This window comes from Hakea prostrata, chromosome 1, assembly GCF_041222555.1.
Source record: "Hakea prostrata isolate BN-2017 chromosome 1, UWA_Hpros_2, whole genome shotgun sequence".
NCBI classification, from domain to species: Eukaryota; Viridiplantae; Streptophyta; class Magnoliopsida; order Proteales; family Proteaceae; genus Hakea; species Hakea prostrata.
The window spans coordinates 64067447-64089066 of record NC_142600.1 but is presented as its reverse complement, the minus strand read 5'-3'; the positions used below and the strand labels follow the sequence as shown (position 1 = coordinate 64089066).

The following is a 21620-nucleotide window of genomic DNA, read 5'->3' as shown; positions in this document are numbered from 1 at the left end:
GGAATAACGGCTCCTTTTTTGTCGCACCAGATAGTGACGTTATGCTGACTCACCTCCCCAGTTCTTGGAATAGATATGCTGGGTGTTTATGCGTAACTAACTCTTCTTGACTTGGTCAAGAGAGTCTTCTGAGAAATGCTTGAGTTGGATATATATCCTTCCCGAGTGAGGCACTCGAGACCCTTCTCCAACGAAGAGATGAGCCTGCCTAAGGGGCTGTATCTGTCCCGAGTGATGCACTCGGGACCTTTTCCAAGGAGGAGATCAGCCAGCCCAAGGGGGTGCATCTGTCCCGAGTGAGGCACTCGGGACCCTTTATGAGGGAAGAGATGCACCAACCCAAGGGAGGTGTATCTCTCCCGAGGGGGGGACTCGGGACCTTAGTTCCCCACAACAGAGCCCCCCATTCCGTGCGATTGACTTCTCGAACGTATGGAATGTTATTCCCAGGCTTCTTAGAAAATTTTCTTTCTTCTCGGAGAAACTTTAAGACGTCGTCTTGAATGAGAGCCATTATTTCTCCAAGGCCTTCGTAACTCCCAACCATCGTACTAATTCACATTTATTGCTGCTTCTGATATGCGAATGGTCAAGTTTTCTAAGCCGTTGATTTACTCGATCATGGGCCGTTTGATTGAGATCTTGAGTCCCTCAATCTCAACCATTGTGTCTGTTCATTGTTGGTCGTTGGATCGCGACCTTTCATGTGCCAGATCTTAACCATCGCCTTGCTTGATTCACGACCGTTGGATGTGTCTCTTCATCTTCCTCCTCCTCCTCACTATAAATAGAGGTTCAATCCTCTTTTTACTCTTTTGCTTGCAAACTCTCTCTGAAGTCTCCTGACTGCGTTGCTTGCTTTCTTCAACCATCTATTCCAATCCTTCGACCAGTAAGTTATCTCTAACTTTTCTCCATTTCTTTCCTTTGTCATTTCTGCATTATGGATAAGTTGAGAAAAGGCAAGGAAATAGCCCGAGCCCTCTCCCGATTGGAGGTTCTGACTACTGAGATCTCCAGTCCCGAGACGTCTTCCCGAACTCAATCTATGCATTATTCCAATGAAGATGATTTCTCTGATTCTTCTATTGTTAGAGCTGCTGCTGACTTAGCTAGGGACGACCCTCTTGACCAAGAACCCTTATGCTCTGATTTAGGAACGGACTTAGTCAATTTTGATGCTTCTGTAAATTCTTTGGCTGAGCAGGAGGTTGATAGTGTTAGTCAATTTCCTGCTAAATCCCGAGTTGCTAGTCAGAGGCATTATTCGCCTCGTCCACCCCTTTCTCGTCCTCAAGATTGCCGGAATCGTTGGCCACCATTTCTCCCTACCAAGTTGCTTTTTGAAGAGGAAACTCTTGAAGAAAGGAACAAACCAAAGACGCCCTCTCACATTGACTATGACCTCAAGTTTTCGGGTCTTGAATTCTATCCCGGAGATCTTAACCAAAACCATCTCCAGCGTTTAAGGGATTTCTTTGAAATTCCAGAGGATTATTCCTTCTTGCTCCCGTCTCTATCCAGTCGGGTTGGAGAGCCCCTGGATGGGGCCTCTTCCTTTATTATGATGCTTTCTTAGGGGGTCTTCGCCTTCCCATCCAGAAAATTATTGAAGACCTTCTAATTCATTATGGAATTTCTCCTTCCAACCTAATTCCAAATAGTTGGAGAAATGTCACATGTTTCGTGGGTTTCTGTCATAATGTTGGAGTCGAACCAACATTCCCCCTTCTCCAGCGTTTCTTCGAAGTTAAGAGTCAGTCGAAGGGGGGTTGGCTCTCTCTTCAACGTCGGGCAACTGATGCGGTGGACTGGTCGGGCAACATTATTTTGCCGGGGTCTATGCCTACGTCCACCAAGGGGTGGAGACATCACTTTTTCTTCTGCAAGCCCCCGGTCCCGCCGCTATTCCCAACTGCTTTTGTGAAGAAATCCAAATCAAATCTTAAGGAACCCAATATTCTCATTGAGTTATCCACCGCCAAAGAAGCGGCTTTAGAAAAGATCATCCAGGTTGACGGAGACTCAGCCGCAGTTCACGGATACTTGTCTGAGTATCCGTCTGTTTTTCAATTGTGGGGCTTTTCTCCGGGTGAGCCCCTTCTTCATTGACGTTCTACAATTTTGTGGATTTTCTTATCTTCTTCGTTTGTTGTTGCAGTGGCTAGCAAATTGGACATCGACGCTCTTCGAGCCCTTACAAGTGGGAACACCAAAGAGGCTTTCGCTCGAAAGCCAGTGAAGAAAGGCGGAGCCACAGAGGCTGGTCCCGTTGTCCAAGTTCTCAGCGCTCCTGACTCGTCCAAGCCTTCGAGCAAGAAGACCGCCAGGAAGAGCTCTTCAGCTGGAGGAGGTCCTCCCGAGATAGGCGTCCCTCAAGCGTCCCCGTCCATAGGCTCGGGTAGGCCCTCCGAGAGGCCTCGGAACAGCGAGGATGCTGCCGAGGGGGATTCCCAAAAGTCCCCCGTGTTCGCCCCCGGATGGGACTTAACCTCGAGTGATACTGTGCTGAGGGATTCGAACGCAGCCAGGACTTGGCTTCTTGAAGGGATGATCCCTTCTGATCGCCAATATTTGAAGAATCTTCTGGATGACAAGTTTTATGCCAGCGCCTATAGGTAATTCTCTGTCCTTATCTTTTATGTTTCTTCAAGTGACTTCTGTAACATGGTATTCCATATTTTCTTCAGGTACTTCTCTGGAGGGGCACATTATATGGGAGAGTGCATGATCCGTTCTGAGCACTTGGCTAATCAGCTTCGGGATGTTGAGAAGGATCGGGAACGAACAGTCATGGAGCTTTCCGAGGCCATCAAGACTGTTGGGTCATTGAAGAGGCGGGATGCAGAAAGGAGTTTGAAGCTGAAGGAGATGTCTAAGAGCAAGGCAGCCTCTTAAAGAGGAACTTTCCGAGACCAAGGAAAACTTGGAAGAAGCCCTTAAAGAAAAGGAAAAGTTGGAGCGCGAGAAAGCTGATATGGAGTCTATTGCCCTTCAACTTCGTGAAGAAGTTCGGGCAGGGAAACTTCCCATCAGTGCAGACGAGGTGCCTAACGTTGTCCAGAAGGAGATCATCACTTCTTACCTCAGCACTTCTCAGTTCAAGAAACTCCAGTTGGCTCTCTGCTGCCCGACTTATCGCCTCGGGCTCAATGATGCTTTCACTGAAGTTCTCCGACGGGTAGATATTCCTAATCCGAAGGAATTAGCCGGAATGTTGGACGGCAGAGTCTATGAGACTCTTGAAAGAGCCGTGCCTGAAGGGATTGAATGCAGAGAACCTTTCAGCCCTCCCGATCCTCTTCTCTATGTTGATGAAGATGAAGAGGTGGGCTCTGGAGAGAGTCATGAGAAAGAAGCTCCTGGCGGCGATGGGCCTGATGAAGACAAGCTTCCCGAATCTGGGAATCCTCCTGAGAGTTGAAAAACTTGACTTTTTCAAGACTTACTTTTTCTTGCTTTTGTTTCTTGGAATTTTTATAAACAATGTTGAATTTTGCGCAACTTTGCGCTTTCTGTAATATTGGTCCTTGTGGCCAACTATTTTGGATGGTAACTCGTAGTTGTTTGCTTCCAACTGAGGCATTAAGCTTCTTTTGACTTGTCCCGAGTATCTTCCCGAGTCACTCCCCTAGCGTAATGCCTTAGAGTTGATGATGTTTGAGTTCTCCCAAGCCTTTATTCCGGTTGGTCTGCCCGAATAGGGTCCCGAATGAAGGTCTTGTAGAGAATTGTATCTCATGTGTCGGAGAAATTCATAAGTGATGGAGAAATTCTCCCGAGTGGCTACCCGAGTGAGGTCCCGAGTGTAACGCCTTTGAAAAAATTCCATCTTATGATAGCCTTTCTTGGTTTTTCATAAGTGGTGGGGAGATTCTCCCGAATGGCTACCCGAGTGAGGTCTCAAGTGTAATGCCTTTGAATAACTCCATCTTATGAAAGCCTTTCTTGGTTTTCGTAAGAGGTGGGGAAATTCTCCCGAATGGCTACCCGAGTGAGGTCCCGAGTGTAACGCCTTTGAATAATTCCATCTTATGAAAGTCTTTCTTGGTTTTCATAAGAGGTGGGGAAATTCTCCCGAATGGCTACCCGAGTGAGGTCCCGAGTGTAACGCCTTTGAATAATTCCATCTTATGAAAGCATTTCTTGGTTTTCATAAGAGGTGGGGAAATTCTCCCGAATGGCTACCCGAGTGAGGTCCCGAGTGTAACGCCTTTGAATAACTCCATCTTATGAAAGCCTTTCTTGGTTTTCATAAGAGGTGGGGAAATTCTCCCGAATGGCTACCCGAGTGAGGTCCCGAGTGTAACACCTTTGAATAATTCCATCTTATGAAAGCCTTTCTTGGTTTTTCATAAGTGGTGGGGAAATTCTCCCGAATGGCTACCCGAGTGAGGTCCCGAGTGTAACGCCTTTGAATAATTCCATCTTATGAAAGCTTTTCTTGGTTTTCATAAGAGGTGGGGAAATTCTCCCGAATGGCTACCCGAGTGAAGTCCCGAGTGTAACGCCTTTGAATAATTCCATCTTATGAAAGCCTTTCTTGGTTTTCATAAGAGGTGGGGAAATTCTCCCGAGGGGCTACCCGAGTGAGGTCCCGAGTTTAACGCCTTTGAACTCTCTTGGGTTCTTCGTTGATTTGAAGAGTGCTCCTGGGTTCTTAAGCTTGTTAAGAACTCTCTCTGGGCTCTTCATAAGAACGCTCTTGGGTTTTTGTGAAGAAATGCTTGTGTCTTCTTTGCTATAACTTTCTTTTCAAGAAAAAGGATGTCAAAAATGGAGACGTAGACTTTATTGAGAATCAAATGGTCTTTCGACTTGGTTGCAAATGCTACATATCTGGACTAACTCTACTGATAGAATTTTCGAAGATTCATGGAATTCCAAGTTCGATCAATTGTCTCACCCGTGGCTAAGCTTTTTAGCTTGTATGTCCCTGGTTTCGTCTCTTGTTCAACGAGATATGGCCCTCCCCATGTGGGTGAGAGCTTGCCTTGGTTTCTTGGGTCTGATGCCGCAACTTTGCGGAGCACTAAGTCACCCGCACGATGTCTTCTATTTTTTACCCGAGCATTGAAGTATCCAGCTACTCGGTTCTGATATCTGTGATTTCGGTATTCTGACATGCTCCGCACTTCGTCTATTAGATCAAGATTGCTCTTCAAGCCTTCTTCGTTTGCTTCTTCATTGAAGTCTGTATATCTCTTTGATTCTGCCAATACCTCCACCGGGACATGTGCTTCAGTGCCGTAGGTTAGCCGAAAAGGTGTTTCTCTCGTAGGAGTTCTGGCCGTGGTGCGATATGACCAAAGGACGCTTGGTAGTTCTTCAACCCATTTGGTCCGACTTGTCTCCAGACGCTTTTTTATTCCATCCAAAAGCGTTCGATTGGTTATCTCAACTTGCCCATTGCTTTGTGGATACGCCACGGATGAAGTTCTATGTTCGATGTGATATCTTTCACAAAAATTCTTGAAGCCAGCCCCGACAAATTGCTTTCCATTGTCGGTCACAAGGATCTTTGGAATTCCAAATCTGTAGATGATCCTTTCTTGAAAGAACTTCTCCATTTGTTTCTCAGTAATGGATGAGAGAGGTTCGGCTTCCACCCACTTAGTGAAATAGTTGATTGCCACGATTAAATATTCTCTATTGTTGGCAGCCTTAGGGAGCTTTCCCACCAGATCCATTCCCCACATGGCGAAGGGAATCGGACTAGAGACAGATGTAAGAGGGACAGCCGGAGTCTTCGGAACAGATGCATGAAGTTGACATTGCTTGCATTTTCTGACATAGTCCACGGCATCTTTCTGAATATTCGACCAATAAAGGCCTTCGCGTATTATTTTATGGGCCAAAGTCCGACCTCTCATATGCGCTCCACATATTCCTTCGTGTATCTCGGCTGAGGCATATTGGGCTTGAGAAGGGCCAACACACTTTAGAAGAGGCTGTGTGATTGATCTTTTATAAAGCTGTTCTTCAATAATGGTGAACTTTGCTGCTTGATTTTTAACTGCCTTAGCCTCCTTGACGTCTTCTGGGAGGATATCATTCTTCAAATATGATATAATTGGGCTCATCCACTAGGCTCTTCTTCAACATCCATTGCCTCGGCCTCCCGAATGCTAGGAATTTCTAACTGTTCAATATAAACGGCTGAGCCTAAGGTCGAATATTTGGATAAAGCCAACTTGGATAACTCATCTGCTACTTCATTTTCCTTTCTCAGAATTTGCTTTATCTCAAGATGATCAAAATAATGGCGACAATCATCAATTTTGGCTAAGTAATTTGCCATTCTTGTTTCCTTCGCCTCGTACACGCCACGAACTTGATTCACGATCAATTGAGAGTTGCTTCGGACTTCCAATTCTCGGACTCTTAGGGCTCGGGCAAGTCTTAGTCCTGCTAGTAGGGCTTCATACTCGGCCTCATTATTAGAGGCTTTGAAGTTGAATCTTAAAGCATAATGAATAGTGAATCCATCCGGGCTGATTAGCATTAGCCTTGCTCCACTCCCCGAAGAGTTGCTTGAGCCGTCAACATGCAAAGTCCATAACTCTGGACCGGGTGAATTTTCTACTCCCGAACTAGGCATGCTATTCTCAAGAATAAAGTCGGCCAGAACTTGTCCCTTTATGGCTGGACGAGTTCTGTACTCAATTTGATATTCGCTTAACTCAATAGCCCATGTGACCATTCTTCCGGCTAAGTCGGGTTTTTGTAGTATCTTCTTCAACGGGAAGTTGGTCAAGACTACAATTGGATGAGCTTGGAAGTATGGTCTGAGTTTTCGAGATGCGATTACAAGTGCTAAGGCTTGTTTGTCCACATCCGGATATCGTGTCTCGGCATCTACTAAAACATGACTTATGAAATAGATAGGGTTTTGTGAAGTACCTTCTTCTTTTACTAAGACCGTGCTTATTGCCGCTGGAGATATGGCTAAGTATGTGAAAAGTTGCTCTCTCGTTGAAGGTCGGGCTAAGAGAGGTGGAGTCCAGAGCTTCTCCTTCAACTTCTCGAACGCTTTCTGACATTCATCGGTCCATGAGGTATCCTTTGCCTTCCCAAGCTCTTTAAGAGCCTTGAAGAAAGGCAAACATTTCTCACCCGATCGCGAGATAAATCTGTTTAAGGATGCTACTCTTCCAGTTAGGCATTGGATGTCTCTAACCGTCTTTGGTGACTCCATCTCGAGCAAGGCTTTGATTTTTTCCGGATTTGCCTCAATTCCTCGTTGGGATACCATAAACCCAAGGAATTTTCCGGAAGAAACTCCGAACGCGCATTTCTCTGGATTTAGTCTCATCTGGTATGTTCTCAAAGTATCAAAGACTTCTTCAAGATCTTCCAGATGACTTCTTCGGACAATACTCTTAATGAGCATATCATCCACGTATACTTCCATATTTCTTCCTATTTGGTCTTTAAAGACTTTGTTCACCATTCTTTGATAAGTTGCCCCGGCGTTCTTCAACCCGAAAGGCATGACCTTGTAGTAGTAACTTTCTCGATCTGTCATGAAGGCCGTATCTCGCTCATCCTTGGGATTCATCATAATCTGATTATATCTCGAGTAAGCGTCCATGAAGCTTAACACTTCATGTCCTGCCGTGGCGTCAATCAACAGGTCGATCCAAGGAAGTGGATAGCAATCCTTGGGGCATGCCTTATTCAAATCTGTGTAATCCGTACACATTCTCCATTTGCCGTTGGCTTTCTTCACCATGACTACATTCGCCAACCAAGTTGGGCATTCTATGGGTTTTATAAAACTCGATTGCTCTAGCTTCTCCACTTCGGTTCTGATGGCAGCATGTTTCTCGAGTGAAAAATTCCTTCTTTTTTGGATCATTGGAATTGCATCGTCCCTGATCCATAAGCTATGTTCTGCAACTCTTCGATCTATTCCGGGCATGTCTTCGGCCGACCACGTGAATACATCTAGGTTGTTTTGGAGAAACTCGGTGAGTTCTTCCTTGAATTCTGTAGGTTGTTCTGAACCGATCATTGTCCCTCTCTCGGGAAGATCCGGATGAAGTTGAATTCGCTCAAGCTTTTCAACATGTTTGGCTCTTTGCATAGCTTCTTCATCCCGGTCATCCCGAATTTCAATACTCATTGTATTGCCCGATCTCTCGGCTTTTTTGACTTTCTTAAGATAATTCACATAACATTGTCTGGAGAGTCGCTGATCAGAAGAGCACTCCCCGACTCCTGCTGTGGTTGGAAACTTCAACTTCATATGTGTTGGAGAAACCACCGCCCCTAAGGCGTTAAGAGTTGGCCTCCCGAGTAAGACGTTGTAAGCTGAAAGGTCCCGAACCACCATGAATGTTGCTTGGACGACCGCATCCCGAGGGGAGGTCCCAATCCTTAGATCCAATTGGATGGTCCCTTCGGATATGGCGGATGACCCGACGAACCCATATAAGTGAGTCCCGCATGGAGTTATCATCTCGTCTTCAAACTTCAATTTCTTAAATGCTTCATAAGATAGTAAGTCGGCGGAAGATCCCGTGTCCACAAGAACTCGGTGAACTTCTCGATTTGCCAATTTCACTTTGATAACTATAGCATCGTCGTGAGGAGAAGTGACGCCCTTGAGATCTTCGTCGGTGAAGGTTATTGGATCTGGGCACAAGTCATTTCTTCGTTTTCTTGGCAATTGCATCGATCCAACGAACTGTGCCTTTTGCTTCGCCTTCTTAAGGGATTCTTCCGTCGGATTTCCCAAAACAATGTAAATGGGGGAAAATTCCCGAGTGTCGGGTTTCTTCTCGGGATTCTTATCTACCCTCTCGGGACTTTTGGATCTGAGTCTTTTTGTTGATCTAGGTGGGGACTTCTCTCGATCTTGTCGGCTCTTCTGAAGATATTTTTCAAGATGCCCTGCTTGGATGAGCTTCTCGATCTTGACCTTGAGATTTCTGCACTCATCTGTATGGTGGCCGTAGTCCTTGTGAAAGCGGCAATATTTCGTCATATTCCTATCTTCGGGTCGGGCTCTTATCTTACCCGGCCATTTCAAGTTTTCTTTATCCCTGATCTGTAACAGAATTTCTGACCTCTTAGTATTAAGAGGTGTAAAGTCCCCAGTGGCGAGTCTTTCTTTCCAACCTCCCTTTTATCATCTTTTGCCCGAGCATTTGAATTCTGGCCTTTTTCTCCATAATTCTTCTTTTCCTTCATCCCTCTTGCAGACTCTTCTCGGGCTTCGATAACTTCTGCAACTACTGCTTGCTTTTGGCATTTCTTAAGAAGTGCTCCTTAAGTTCTCGGCTTATCTTGGAGCAATACCTCGAGCAAACGTCTTTGGGTTATTCCACTCCATAGTGCATTGTACGCCACCGTATCATCCAATTCTTCAACCTCGATAGCTACTTTATCGAATCTGAGAAGATAGTCTCGAACAGACTCATTTGGTTTCTGCCTAATGGTAAAGAGGCTATCTGCGGTCTTCTTACTCCTGATGCAACTTCGGAATCGGGCAATAAATTTTCTCCCGAGTTCTCAGAAGTTTTGGATGGATCTTGGCAGTAGGCTAGAAAACCATTTTATCGCAGGGCCTTTGAGAGATGCCGGGAAGGTTCGGCACAATAGCTAATCTTCTCGGCCAATAACAGCCATGACATATTTAAAATAACTAATATGTTCTCGAGGATTGGACTTACCTTCATAGGGAGTAAACGTCGGCATGATAAAGTTAGGTGGAAGAGATGCTCTCATAACTTCTTCTGAGAAGGGTTCTCTGTCAACCACGTCATAGTCGTCATCAAGGTCCCGATCATCAAGCCGTCTCTCCATGGCATCTAATCTTCTCCCGAGACCATGCGCCTCTTGACGTTCTTGCGGAGACCGAACACTTCCGAGATCAGAATATTGGGAAGTTGGTCCATGAGAAGATCCATACTGACTAACCGATCCTCTCGGGTTATAAGATCTGGAATGGCCTCTTCCGTGGCTTTCGCCTTCTTGTTCCTGGATTCCTTCATTTCTTCGCTCCCTTCTGGGTAAGTCCCGAGTCTGTCTAAGCCTAGCCAAACGGTGGAACACACTTCCCCTCGACCGATCCTCTCGGGGACGTGGTTCTTCAATATGCACTCCTTGAGATTTTTCTCCAACTCGTTCGGCTGGTCGCCTTGGTATTCTGGGATTTCTCCTTTCTTCGTTCACCGGGCGTTGCTTATCCCGAGTATGTCGGACAGCTTCACGCTTTCGTCCTTCTTGGGAATTTCTAGGGGGTCCAGGTGGTACCCCGATTTGATGGACTAAGCCTCGAACAACTCCTTGGAGTTCCAACATTTGTTGTTGGACTTCTCTTTGCATATTCTGCAAATCGGCCACTGTTGCTGGAATTGGAGGTTGACTCGAACCGCCTTCTCCAAATGGATTTGGAATAGTTAACGGGGGATTATCTGGAACCCCTTCTTGAACTTCCTCTGTAATAGGAATTTTTTGATCTAGAGAAGGGAGAGTTTGTTCTTCAACACGTCCGTTTTCTATCTCCCTTTCTCTCTCTCGAGTGAGAATTTGAGAACTTGTCACCTGAGGTGTGGTACGTCTGGTCATGACTTTCTGTGACGTTTCCCACAGACGACGCCAATTTGTTGCGTCTAGAACTTCTTCGAGGGCCGGATATTGAGATGACCACCTTAAGAGCTCTCCATTCAAGTTGGAATAACTGGGATGCCTGCACACACAATGAAAGCAAGAACGGTCAGGCCTAGTTTTGGCTGGGGAACCGCCTCCGACGCTCAAGTCAGCCTAGGCAACAATAAGAGTTCTTGAGAGAGTTCTCAAGAACGTAACGAGTAATTCCTCAGATGAAAGTTCTCGTACCTTTCTCCATGTAGGAGGTGGGTTTATATAGAGGTTACCTGGAGGTGGCGATTCCTTAAGCTTCGGATCCATAGTTGAGGAGTGAGTAGAGTAGTGGAATAACGGCTCCTTCTTTGTCGCACTAGATAGTGACGTTATGCTGACTCACCTCCCCAATTCTCGGAATAGATATGCTGGGTGTTTATGCGTAACTAACTCTTCTTGACTTGGTCAAGAGAGTCTTCTGAGAAATGCTTGAGTTGGATATATATCCTTCCTGAGTGAGGCACTCGGGACCCTTCTCCAACGAAGAGATGAGCCTGCCTAAGGGGGTGTATCTGTCCCAAGTGATGCACTCGGGACCTTTTCCAAGGAGGAGATCAGCCAGCCCAAGGGGGTGCATCTGTCCCGAGTGAGGCACTCGGGACCCTTTATGAGGGAAGAGATGCACCAGCCCGAGGGAGGTGTATCTCTCCCGAGGGGGGGGGGGACTCGGGACCTTAGTTCCCCACAACAAAAGGTTCAACATTTAGACAAAATAAGGTTTTATATTGATAAATTAAAAAAATTTTGATTACTATTTATGTGCAAAATTCAATGATGTTTTCCTTAATAATAATCCTCTTTTATTTTTATTTTCTATTTATTCTTATCCCTTCTCAAAAGTTTCTACTCTTTCTCCTCACCCTACAAAGTGATTTTTTTATATTATTTCTCTCTCTCTCTCTCTCTCTCTCTCTCTCTCTCTCTCTCTGATATGATCACATGCATTTGCACGTGTCAGTATCTAACTAGTTATATATAAAAAGCTACTCTTGAGCATATAGTCAAGCTATCAAGGTGTGCAAAACTGTTCAGGACAAACCTCAGTTCCCAAAAAAAAAAAAAAAAAAAAAAAAATTGAAAATTCTATGTAGGCTTTCTTACTTTAATTCCTTATGATATATTCTCCAATCTTGTTTAACCACCTCAATAGATTTGAAAATTGAATTTCTTTTTGGTTTGAACTTCAAGACAATGATCACATTTGAATGGTAAGGGTGTTTTTTATTTTGATAGTGAAACACATTAAAAAGAAAGTTAGATATACAATTACATAAACCATTCATACTGCAGTTAGTGTATGCCATAGTAGCTAGCCACCTAAATGTTTTTTCTAGGGTGGGGGATTGAAACATGGTAATATTAATTTTAATGTAGTCCTTTAAATCAAGAAAAATGGGGATAAGATTTGCCAATTCGGGTTCTACATGTGAGGGAAGAGTTGGGCTATGTTTTTATCATTGCACCAGATTTCCTTTAGTTGAACTTCTGCTTGAGAAGTGAAGGTGCTTTGCTGCAGTCCATAGACAATAGCCTGTGATTTTGTCCCTTTGTTGAGAGCGCCTTTATTAAGGTACCGTACTTTCCCATTTTAGATTATGCCCACACTCCAGGCTGCTCTTTCTAGCTCTAAGTTATGTACCCAACACATAATAGGACTGGTAAGTGTATGGATTTGATGTTATCACATATGCATAAATTGGCATTGTCAAACTGCATGTTTTGTGTTTCTTGATTATTGGCATGTGTTAGAGGTGAAAATTTCAATTCCACCACCCAATTTGAGATGGAGTGTAAGACAATTCCCGGACTTGGTGGTTGTTGAGTGAAGATGGTTGAATTTCTTTCCTTCCACATGAAATAGAAAGTGATGATAAAGATTGACATTATCCATCTCCTTGATGAGTGATTTGTTCACCAATCCCTTTTCATAGAAACACATAGATTTAGGATGGAATTTGAAGTAGTTGTCATGCTTTCCATTTTAAGACCCAAATGTCTAGGGGCCCATATTTGTTTGGTCTAGTCACAAGAGATAAAGAGGTGCCAATATGTTTCATCTCCATTGCCACATAGTTTGCATTATGATGGAATTGACATCCAGTTGGATAAAGTGGAGGTTAGGGGAATCCCTGCATTGAGAAGTTACCAAAAGAAGGCTTTAAATTTAGGATGGATTAGGAGTTTCCAAAAGAGTTTCCACCAGCTCCTGTTACCCAAAGGGGTAGGGGAATATGTCAACTTTGAGAGAGCCTTTCCTGCAGATTTTGTTGATAAGATCCCATTAGAAGAGACTATAGATATCCAAATATCCTTAGAGGTGGATAAGGATGTTTGAGGTGGGAAAGAGAGGTGATTTTGGTACTCCTTGTTTCTGAACTGTGTAGAATGGACTTGTTCCACAGTTCAACTGGTAGGCCAGGGACCATCCCATGGGTACCCCACTAGGTGGTTTGTAGTAGTAGGTACCCAAGGGTCAAACCAGAAGGAAGTATATCTCCCATTCTACTTTTTTGAGCACCATTTGTTTAAGAGTAGGGAGCAGGTTGCAAATGCTGTTCCAGGTCCACGATCCTTTCTTTTTCTTTATATTGGGTTGAAAGGTGACGACTTAGGAAAATATCTTGGTTTCAAGACCTGTACCTAGAGTGGTTCATCTTTAGTGAGCATTCTCCACCCTTGCTTGAGTAGTAACGCATCATTGATGTTCACCATTTCTTTAAACCCTAATCCTCCCTCTTCTTTCGATCTACAACATCGATCCCATGAAATCAGCGTTAGTTGTTTTTGTTTTGTTGGATTTCCCAACCAAAATCTATGGCACAAGGAATCAATTTGGGGAATTTGAAGCACTGCATATGATAAATAGATTTGGAGGACCGATTTAATTAGAACTTCACTTCCTGCAAAAGAAAGATTAGAAGCTTTTCACATAGACAATTTAGTTGTCATTCTATTTAGAATGAACTGAAGATTCCTTGTTTTGACTCTTCAATGGAATAAGTTCGTTCCAAGATAAAGAGCATCTTTCTTCATTTCACTTACTCCCATTAATGACTACAGCACTTGCTTTTTGTCGGTCGGAACATTCCTGCTGAAGGTAGCACCGCTTTTTTGTAAGTTAATATCCTAACCTATCAAATCAGAGAATAGTTCTATTACCACCTTGAGAGCTAGGATATCATTTGTTTCAGCTCGGTAAAAGAGAAAAGTATCAACTGCAAAAAGCAAGTGTGAGATTTCTGGTGCTCTTTTAGCCACTTTGATCCCGTGAAAGAGATTGAGTCGCCTATATTCGGGTAGCAATCTGGAAAAAACTTCCATGATTGTTAGAAAGACATAGGGGCTTAACAGACATCCTTGCCTGAGACCTCGAGTTCCAGAGAACCAAAGCTATGGGACTCCATTAAGTTTGATTAAAAAAGAAGATGAGTATATAAGGGAGTGCACCATTTGGGTCCAGTGATTGTTAAAGCCCCAGAATTGCATGAGCTTGGTTAAAATACTCCATTCTTCCCTATCATAGGCCTTTGACATATTCAGCTTTAGTGCCGCATAGCCAGTGACAAGGGTGTTTTAAAATACACAACTAAATGTGATGGTATATTTAAATGAGTAATCCTAGATGGAAATCAACTCTCAAAATCTCTTATCAAAAAAATAAAAAAAACTCTCAAAATCAGTACAAACATGGGTTTTTATGATGTTGGATTTTTAATTTTTTGGTAGAATTTATGATATTGGATTGGGTATGGGCAAGGTCCAACATTTTGCCAAAATCTTGGGTTCCGGTGGTAGGCGAAACCCTCGAAACCCCGACATTCTGGCCAAATTTTGCTGAAATTTTGGAGGGTGTTTCTGTCAATTGTGGTGTTGGCATATTTACATTATTTCCAGAAATTCTTCCTTACAAATTCTCCTCCCTAACATATTTGGGAGGTTGCCTTCTGAGGCTTAAATCATTGGGAAAGAATTGGTAAGATTGCCCATTGACCTTGAGGATTCCGCTACAAAATCCCCTTGTAATTTGAATTATTTCCAAAAATTCTTCCACGTAGATTCTGCTCCCTAGCCACATTTGACACAATGCCTTCAAAAACCTAAATCATTGCGACATAATTGGTAAGATTTCTCGTTGACCTTGAAAATTCCGCTACAAAATCCCTTCATAATTTAAATTATTTTCAGAAATTCTTCCATGCAAATTCTCCTCTCTAGACACATTGGGCATGTTGCCTTTTAAGGTTTGAATCATTGGGACAAAATTGGTAAGATTGTACGTGGACCTTGAAGATTCTATTACAAAATCCCTTCGTAGTTTGAACTATTTCCAGAAATTCTTCCAAGCAGATTCTACTCTCTAAACACATTTGGCACATTGCCTTCTAAGGTCTGAATCATTGGGACAAAATTGGTAAGCTTGCCCATTGATCTTGAAGATTTCATTACAAAATCCCTTCCTAATTTAAATTATTTCGAGAAATTCTTCCATACAGATTCTCCTCCATAACCACATTTGGTACATTGCCTTATGAGAGGCTTGAATTATTGGGATACTGATATGGTTGACTCATAACGGGTTGGGTCGGTTCGACCAAACGACCATCCAGAACAATCAAACCTTGGTCGGGCCATGAACGAACCAAGGTATTTGCACTAAATAATGTGCACTCTCTAAGCAATAACCAACCTCCTTAAAGTTAGGGATAAGGGTTCTGGTCAATTTAGGAGATTCTAATGGATCACAGAGTCGAGATCAGACTCCATATCACAATATAGGTTATATTCCCTCAATGGATAAGACTCAATTCCTTCTGAGAGAAGATGAGAGAAATGATAGAGTTTAGGTCGGATTCCATTACCGCATAGCCAAGGTAACCAACCTCCTAAGATCTATAAATACTCACACCTTCATCATTAATAGGTATGTATTCTTGAGTCATACCCACTAGAATTGTGATCTACAACTTGCTTTTTTCATCTAAAGCTGTGTGTTTCACTAACTTGATCATCGGAGGTGTTACTCGACCAACCTGGTCGAACACATTTATGCAGGTTAGGATGTTCAGGCTGACGAATAGGATTTTGTAGCAACATTGGCACCATCTGTGGGAAACTGATAAAAAAGCCACCATGCACACTCGATCAAGATTGCTAGTCGGGGATGATTATAATGAAGACAAACCAGAGGTCAATAAAGAAGATGCACCACAAGGAAGGGAGAAAACCCTCCATAATAATGCCCTAGCAGGTTCATCCAACCAGTTTGCAACCATCAATCAATTCAATGAATTGCAAAGACAATTGTTAGAGATGAACAAATTAATTAGGGCTAGCATCCGCTAGCAAGTAATTCTGCCAGGAACAAGTTAGTAGGTTAACCCTATAAATCTAGATGGAGCATCGAGTGATAGAGCAGCAAAATAGTGAGATGGACGAGCACCTCCACTCGATCAATCTCAATGACCTTCTCAGAGAAATCGAGAAAAGAGAAAAGGAAAGGTCGGTTAAAAGTCCCAACCATCACGTGGGGCAGCGTCCAAGGACCCTCCCCTAGGAGATGATTATGAAGATCAAGAAAGCAACTCTCCTCCAATCGACCACCGGGATGTTGGTGACAACAATGAAGTTGCAGACAAAGGAGTAGATTCTTTTGACTGACGGTTCAAGGAACTTGATGAAAAATTAAAGTAATTGAAAGATTCAAGTAAGGATGCCTTATATTCTGTTCTAAAAGAGGACCCTTTTGTTTAGGCTATTTTGGAAGCAGATATGCCCAAGAACTGCAAGTGCCCGACCTTCACTCTGTTTGATGGAACCAAGTGTTCAAGACACCATATTATGCTCTATAAGTTGGTAATGTCCTCGTATAGACACCATGAATTTGCCATGTGCCGAATATTTCCAGCCTCATAATTGGGGGTAGCATTTGAATGGTTTCTAGGGCTCAAGAATGAATCAATCTCAGATTTCGACCAACTTGATTGAGTTTTCTTATCGTGTTTCCAAAGTGGAGTGAATACGAAGAAAAGAGAGGCCGGTGTTTTGTTTTCAATTAAACAAGGTTGTTCGGAATCAATCAAAGACTTCCTCCGGAGGTTAAACAATTTGACTATTCAAATTGAAAATCTGGACAGAAAAGTCGCCTTCCATGCTCTTTATCAAGGAGTTAACCATGAAGGTCTGCTCAAAAGACTTATGTTAAACATGCCCAAAAATTATGAGGACATGCTCGAACGACACCATAGGCAAGCTGAGATATCAAAAACAATTGAGTCCAAAAAAAGGGAACCGACCACAAAGACAAATGAGAATAAAGACAAGCAACAAAATAGAAGTTCGAATCTAGTTTCAACCAAAGGTGGTCGGCCAAAGCCCAAGAAACAGTCAGAAGGAACATACACTCCTCTAAATACTAGTTGATCAGAGATTCTCTTGCAAATCAAAAGCCAAGACTTACTCAAGCTTCAATCCTGTCCTAGAATGTCACACCCCACCTAGCCGGATCCAGTCATACCCGAATACCCGTGGGGGTGATACACCGCAGGACCTAGGTTCAGTGACAATTCCATACAACACAGGATATAGCAAAATTAAAAGGACAAGAATAAATCAAGTTCTGATAATAAGTTATTAAATCTGGATTATCAAAAGGTTACAATCATCCATTATCTAAAGTTAATCAAAATGGACATCAGAGTTCGAAGGAAGCATAGATTGTCATAGCGGAATTTAAACTAAATTGATTCCCTAATGGAATGCAACCTCATAAGAATAGTCTTTGCACGGGCATGAAACTCCATGCAAGTCTACATCTTCTTCAGTCACTCCTTCAAGAACGCCTGCCGGCGACGAATCCTCCACTTGGAAGGAGTCCTCATAACCTGCAGAATATTTTAATAGAAACAAACATATAAAAAGGAATGAGTTCAACAGAACTCAGTGAGGTCAACCAACATTTTACCATACATTTGTCCACAAGATTCCACATTATATCATGCATTCGTACACAAGATTCCATACATATCATGCATTCGTACACAAGATCCCACACCACACACACATAGCTTGAGTATCGATAATGTAATTAATGATAGTGATATGATGTATGAATGATTATGATATTATGCTCCTAACTCTATCATGAGGTCTCTATGGTAGACACGCATTAAGTTTGTACACCAATCTCCTTTGGGCGGTCTCAGTTACTCTCCCTCAACAAGAGACGTCTATTGGGTTCTCCGCGGTTGTTGGGTAAAGTCCTGTCAAGCCATGGTTGGGGTATAGGTCACCACTCTCTCACATCACCGTTTGGTATGAGATTGGCGCGTGTCAAGGATAATCCTAGCCCAATGCAAAGTCATACGGTCTCGTACTACATATGGTCCGGATATCTCCCCTCATGCCTAGTGCCTTTTTGGTTCAATACCTTTCCACCTATGAATGGAATCCTCAACGGGAGGCATCTGTTGGATCCCATTCCTTAACCCAGTGGTCATCCACATATAATGGACAGGATGCTCTCCATGTCCTCTCACGGATCATTTCACCGGTCTTGAACGCCCAGTAGCCCTTATCTATTATATGCAACCCTACCTCTCTATGATGATAGTGGGCCTGCTTGACGCTCAGGACCCAGCCACTAACATCACGGGTTAACTGGCTTCAATACCCCTGCCGTAAGGGTAGTAGTAATCATGAGGTTACCTAGCCAAACACTTCTAGACACTTAGCATTCATGTATTTAAGTCTAGATGCATACTCATGTAAGTTCACTAGGGTAATGGGCGAACCCACGACCCTAGTTTGAAACATAAAATAAAAAGAGTAATTTAATTCAACATCATCCATATATCTTCATATCAATGATTTAGACTTTAAAAATAAAAGAAAACACTCAATCCATTCAATCTCATCCATCTCATACATTCTCATATTGTTTTCAAAGAATATTGAAAATAGAAGCAAAGATACTTGCTTACCTTTCATTCGTGCAAAGTCCCACAAATAATCACAAGATAATAAATATTAAAACAAGGCAATATATCAATAATTAAATTTAATTACATAATTAAACATGCAAGATAAGGTTGAGTATATTCCTCACCTTTTTAATTAACATAAGCTCTCCAAAGTTCCATAAAGTCACACTTACGAGTTGGTGATCATAATCAAATAAACCTAACCATGTAAGAGGATCATTAGACATAAATTAGAAGTCAATTAGGTTTTAATAAAGTTCTCAAAATCACCCAGCAAAAGCCTAATATTCCAACTAGTTTCGAACCCACCTTTCTCAAGCTAGTTTCGGTGAAAATCAAATTTCACCATTGATTCGAAGTTGAATGGAAACGAAACTTTGGGAATGTCTAATTGGCAACAATAGGGTCCTAAATATACCTTCAATTTGATCTAATTCCATCTCAATCAAAAAGCCCCAATTTTGGGCTCTCGTGAGTGCTCTCGGCTGGGTCTGAGAGCCAAAATGCAAAATCGTTTGCAATGACTTGCACAAATCACTTACAAACCAAAGTGAAACATAAATGAAACTATTTGCAAGCATTCAAAACACCTATCATGTTGCAACTACTCAAGTCTATCATTTATTGCGAAGAACTACTCCTAAAACTAAGCCCAAAGAAGAGGGTTTGATGATTCTTACCTTTCCTAACGTTTCCGCAATGATCCGGGTGCCGGCACGATTCCGAACGGTTAGAAACCTTCCTCTCTCTTGGTTTCTCCTCCTCCTTGAGCCTCAGCCTCGTACTAGCAACATAAAATGCGAGTATAAGAGAAAGAGAGCTTCAAAATAGGGTTTTAAAGGGTAAAACCCGATTCTGCCCCGAACTGGGCTGGGGGCGGTCGACCGGCCGTTCAACTGGCCTGAACGACCGATCCTGTTTGAGGGGTCAAATGATATCTAAATTGGGAGATCCTTGGCTTGTTGGAAAGGTCTTTTGACTCTCTTCGTTTTGATACCTTATTCGCATCAATCGGATTCTCCATCACCGATCTATGGCCGTTCCAAGATCACCCTTTTTACACCATCATGATTAATCTTCTCTCTTCAATTAAACTTTAGGGAGTTGATGAGTCATCACAAGGGTCATCCACCAACATTGGTTCCATTTCCAACCCTTTGGGCTCCACTTGAATGGCCTTGTTTGCCGTCAACTCGAGGCCCGATTTTCTCGATTTTGAAGCCACGGGTTGAAGGGGTAGAAATCCGGGGGATTTCACATTCCTCCTCCCTTAAACAAGTTATTTCTTCCTGTTAAATATGCTAAATTGCATAATGACATTATTACTTTTGTGCATGGAGAAGGAAAGTCTTTACATGAGGCATGGGAGCATTTTAGAGAATACTTGCGAAGATGCCCACACCATGGTCTTCCCCAATGGATAATCATTCAGACCTTCTACAATGGGTTGAATGCATAATTCAAATCCATCCTAGATGCAATTGTAGGGCAGATCAATGCATAACAGGTGACTTGATGAAGTCTATGGGTGATGGATGAGATAGCAACTAATTCCTACCAATGGCCATTAGATAGGCAACCAAAGAATAAAGTTGTAGGGGTGTATGAAGTTGATGCCATAGCTGCAATGGAAGCTAAGCTTGATTTGATGCAAAACTAGAAACTCTTGGAATAAGAGTTGAAAATTTAATTGTTTCTAAGATTTAGGTGGTTTCTTATGATATTAGTAGTGGTGGCCCTGATTTTGATACATATTCTAATAAATCAGAAAATACTAATTTTGTTTCTAACATTTTGGCAAGAATCCTCAAGGCAACCCCTACAACAATACATACAACCTAGGGTGGAGGAACCATCCAAATTTTGCATGGAAAGAGTAAGGAAAACAAGGACAACAAAGACAAGAACCCAAAGCCCCATTCCCTACTAATCATTTGGAAGAGATGATGCTATTGATGGCAAAGACTTCTACTGACTTTGTGAAGACCGTGTATGTGCATTTCCAAAATCAAGAGGCATCACTACAAAATTTAGAGAAGCAAATAGGACAACTCTCCAAACAAATTTCTAAACCATGGAGAAAAGTATTCTTAATGTCCAGTTGTTTGATAAGCCAACAACGAAAGACAGCCAAAGATAAGACCAACCGAATGGTAGTGGGTTTATCCATGTGACTAAAGGTTTCATGGTAGTCCAAGCCCTATTGTTGATTGAACCCCTTAGCCATCAAGCGGGCTTTGTAACTATCAATAGAGCCCATCTGTCTTATGCTTGACCCAAAAAACCCCATTTGCAGCCAATAATATTCTGAGAGGGAGAGGGTGGAACTAAAGACCAAATAAGGCAGTAAATTTTTTCATCCATATCTTTCTACCAATGAGGGTATTTGTTGGCAATAGTAAAAAAGGTAGGCTCTCGTTAGGGATGCTCAAGTTGGGAAGAGGTTAGGGATGCTCAAGTTGGGAAGAGGAGAGGAGAGCCCTAGGGTTTGCTTTTGATCTTTTGATAATAGAATGAGTATTAACCATAGGATGAGAAGAAGAGAGATGTAGGGTTACATATGATTCATACGGAAGGTGAGGGTTTGACCAAGGTAGGAGATGGTGGAGTGGTTCAACCAAGGGGGAGGGTAGACTCCAGGATTTGTGGGGGGTTGAAGATAGAGTCCTAGGGGAGGTGGAGATGGAGTGGGACCTAGTGATGGGGGGAGGGGAATAGGACTCTCAAGGAGAAGCCAGCCTAGGTGGCCTAATATAGAGGGAAGTGGTAAAGTGGGAGTGGAGTTGCACAATCTAGAGGAGGCCCTAAGAGAGAGGGAAGTGGTGGGGTAGGAGAAGGGGTTACCTCACTAGCAAGGAAAGGAAATCGCCGCTCATGAAAGACCACATGGCAAAAAACCAGAATTTTACCATTGGTGGGATTGTAACACTTATAACCTTTAGTGCGAGAACTATATCCCAAGAAAACATGCAAAGTAGATCAAAATTC

The 21620-nt window shown here is 42.8% G+C and overlaps 1 non-coding gene across 1 annotated transcript; it reads right to left on the bottom strand.

The window, feature by feature from the left end:
* Positions 1–19935: 19935 nt before the first annotated feature.
* On the bottom strand, positions 19936–20042 carry LOC149029386 (small nucleolar RNA R71). Its single transcript, XR_016171338.1, has one exon. It is a non-coding gene; the product is annotated as a small nucleolar RNA R71 (small nucleolar RNA).
* Between the last annotated feature and the right edge of the window lie 1578 nt (positions 20043–21620).